The sequence below is a fragment of the Megalobrama amblycephala genome, unplaced genomic scaffold (assembly GCF_018812025.1).
Source record: "Megalobrama amblycephala isolate DHTTF-2021 unplaced genomic scaffold, ASM1881202v1 scaffold448, whole genome shotgun sequence".
NCBI lineage: Eukaryota > Metazoa > Chordata > Actinopteri > Cypriniformes > Xenocyprididae > Megalobrama > Megalobrama amblycephala.
The window spans coordinates 45,164-49,135 of record NW_025953383.1 but is presented as its reverse complement, the minus strand read 5'-3'; positions in this window follow the sequence as shown (position 1 = coordinate 49,135).

The following is a 3,972-nucleotide window of genomic DNA, read 5'->3' as shown; positions in this document are numbered from 1 at the left end:
TAAAAACATCACGCTCTTATTTGAATATTTAAAAACAGTCGTCATTACTATGCACATATCCAAAAAGGAAGTCATTACTATGCACATATCCTAAAATGAATTCATGATATCTGCAATAAGAATTTTTACTAGTGAAAATAAAATTTTAACATGTAAGAATTAAGTTACAGATAACAAGAAGTTTGTTTTTTACTCATGGGCGTCGGAACAATTGTATGTGGGTGGGACAAGACCCACCCACTTTTTTTAAGACCAATGATATTGGACCCACTAACTTTTACCGTCTCTAATTCAGCATTTGTCTAATCTCCCCCAGGTGATGCTACTCCACAAACCACCAACAGAGCATAAAAAAAATACCAAAAATAAAAATATTTTTTTAAAACATTGCCAAGTAAAACGCGTTTATAAAGAAATGTCTCTTTACGACCACAAGAAACGGGAACTTTTCAGACGCGCATTCCACCTTCGCCTCAGCGCCAGGCGCAAGTCAAATGAGTGCGGAAAAGGTAGCTTCAGCTGAACAACAGTGAACAGCGGTCAGATGAGATGTTGCCAGGTTATGTCAGTAAAACTCCAACCAGCCCTTAGGCTATAGCCTACTGTGCTCGAAGCGTGAACTCAAAAATTGCTCGCGCAAATATGCGACGGCGCGCGCTGCATAGATACTTTATTATAGCTTCACTAAAGCGCTAAATAAACTACGGGCATCACTGTCGGTATTCTTTTGTAAATGAAGTCATGAAATTACCAAACATGCGATTAAAGCTGCCTCAAAACTGTGCATGCATGTATGCATTTGTTGACATGGTTTAAGCCATTGTTGTCCAATTTGTTGGCCTTAAAACGTCTTAAAATGCATATATGTACACCAAGGAAATCAAAATTTTCAAAAATCAAAAACCAGAAATCAGAATCAGAAATCAAAAACCCCCCTAGCATAATACATTTTGTGACCTCATTAAATATGAAACCCTGCTTTTCTAATGAAATCAAAGGTAAACGTGTATTTCTCTGTATTTCACTTTGGGACTAAACTTTGTATGCACTGTGTGATCAATGTGTGAAAATAAATGGGAGCAAAAACGCGATTGAATGTAAAGGTTTGTGTCTCGTTGTCAAAAAATCAATAACTACCGATTGATTGGCATTTTATCTATCTATCTATATATATATATATATATATATATATATATATATATATACACATTTTTGCATAAAAAAAATTTGGAGGGAGGACCCACCCACATTTTTTCTGCTTCCGACGCCCATGTTTTTACTAGTTGTGATTTCATTTTTGATATCATAAATGTATTTCTGCGAGTGATGACGTCATTGTTGATATCAAGAAGCCTAATTCCTGATATCAACAATCAGCATTTCCACTAGTGAAAATTGCATTTCTGATATCAAGACCTGAATTGTTGATATCAACAATTCATGTTTTTAAATGTTAAAAGGGCGACAAAACCATTACAAATATAAAGAATTGAGTTCTTACTAGTTGAAATTCCAATTTCACATATCAGAAATAAATTCTTACTAGTAAAAAAGCAATTTTTTTATATCATTAATTACTTTGTTACTAGTGCAAATGTATGGCAAGCCGTTTTGACTTTTATTCACATCTCAGGATATGAATTCTTGATATCAACAATTCAGTTCTTGATATCAGGAATTACATTTCCACTAGTAACTGTTATGACAGAGACACCGGAGGCAGAGATGAAAGCAATGTAACAGTTTATTGTAATGATCAGCAGTGAGACAGGTGAGTAGATAGATGAAGGTGAAGATCTTGAAGGAGAATGAGAGGTAATACTGTCCTTTTCTTTATGATGCAGATGGAACTGGAGGGAGACGCTGGAGCTGGCAGACGAACACACTCACACACAGGCAGGTAAGCACACGTGGAGATCCGAAGACGATGGAGACGAAGGAGACAATGGAGACAGGAAAGTATCACTTTGGAGTCCTTGAAGGTAAGCGTACAACTGGTTGTAACACAAACGAGACCGGACGATGAGTGTGTGTGAGTGTGTGGTATTTAACTGTGTGCTGATGACTGCGGTGATGATGTGCAGGTGGCGGTGATTAGTAGACTGGTGATTGAGTGCGTGGATACGGGAGTGAGGTGGAACCTGACGTGTCTGTGACAGTACCCCCCCTCCCACGGCCCGCTCCAGAGGGCCGTGGACCCCGACGTCGTGGTGGTCGTCCTCGAGGTCGTGGGGCAGGTCTGTCTGGGTGGTTGGTGTGGAAGGTCTGTAACAGAGCTGGATCAAGGATATCATTCTTGGGAACCCATGAGCGTTCTTCGGGACCGTAGCCCTCCCAGTCCACCAGATACTCTAAAAGACCACCACGGCGCCGGGAGTCCAGAATCTCACGTACAACGTAGGCTGTTCCATCATCCAGAATGAGTGGAAGGGGGGGCTCGACGGCTGCCACGTCAGGTTCTGTGGGAGGAAGAACAGAAGGGTGGTGAGGCTTTAATAGTGAAACATGGAAAGTTGGGTGAATTCTCTTATATTGTGCTGGGAGTTGTAACCGGTAAGTGACAGGGTTGATCTGTTGGAGGATGGTGAACGGGCCAATGAAGCGGTGACTCAGCTTCTTGCAGGGCAGGCGCATCTTGATGTCTCTGGTGGACAGCCAGACCTTCTGCCCCGGTTGGTAGTTTGGAGCATGGGAGCGCCGAAGGTCGGCTGTTGTCTTGCGCCTGCGCAGGGCTCTCTGCAGCTGGTGGTGAGCTGAGTCCCATACCCTCTCACTCTCCCGGAACCAGTAGTCGACAGCAGGAACGTTGGAGGGTTCCCCGTCCCAGGGGAACAGTGGGGGCTGGAAGCCGAGCACGCATTGGAAAGGTGTTAATCCTGTTGTGGCTTGGCGGAGGGAGTTCTGGGCGTACTCGGCCCAGCCCAGGTACTGGTTCCAGGAGTCCTGGTGGCCGTGACAGAAGGTACGCAGGAAGCGGCCAATCTCCTGGATCTTCCGTTCCGTCTGCCCGTTCGACTGAGGATGGTATCCAGACGACAGACTGACGGTCACACCCAGGAGTGAGAAGAAAGCCTTCCATACCCGTGAGACGAATTGTGGTCCTCTGTCTGAGACTATGTCTTCGGGGATTCTGTAGTGACGGAAGACATGGTTGAACATTAATTCTGCTGTGGCCATAGCTGTTGGTAGACGAGGGTCTACCCCTGGAGGCAGGGGAATTAGACGGCAGGCTTTAGAGAAGCGGTCTACGACGACCAGAATGCAGGTGTTACCATCAGACTCGGGGAGATCTGTGACAAAATCTACTCCCAGGTGTGACCAGGGTCTCTCAGGAACGGGCAGAGGATGGAGCTTGCCGGTGGGAAGATGGTGTGGGCTCTTGGAGATGGCGCACTCCCTGCAGCCCTGCACGTACCTCCTGACATCGTTGGCCATGTTTGGCCACCAGAAGCGCTGTTTGAGCAGCGAGAGGGTTTCGTTGACCCCCGGGTGACCAGTGCCAAGTGAAGTGTGAACAGAGTGCAGAAGTGGAGTGCGTCGTGTCCTGGTGATGTAGCGCAAGCCCTGGGGACAACCCGGCGGAGTGCGTGGGGAGGCATTGGAGGAGGGTAAGGTCTCTTCTGACCATTCGATGGGGCTGACGAAAATGGATTCAGGTAGGATGGTTTCGGGTTCTTCATTCTTTTCCTCCGGGGCGTGGAGACGAGAGAGAGCATCGGCTTTCAGGTTTTTAGAGCCAGGTCGGTATGAGATGGTGAAATGGAATCTTGAGAAGAACAACGCCCATCGGGCTTGGCGAGGGCTGAGTCGTTTGGCGGCTTTCAGATATTCGAGGTTCTTGTGGTCGGTGAGTACTTGGAAAGGGTGATTGGCCCCCTCCAACCAATGCCTCCATTCCTCAAGGGCGAGTTTTACAGCCAAGAGTTCACGGTCCCCGATGTCATAGTTCACCTCCGCCGGGTTGAGCTTGCG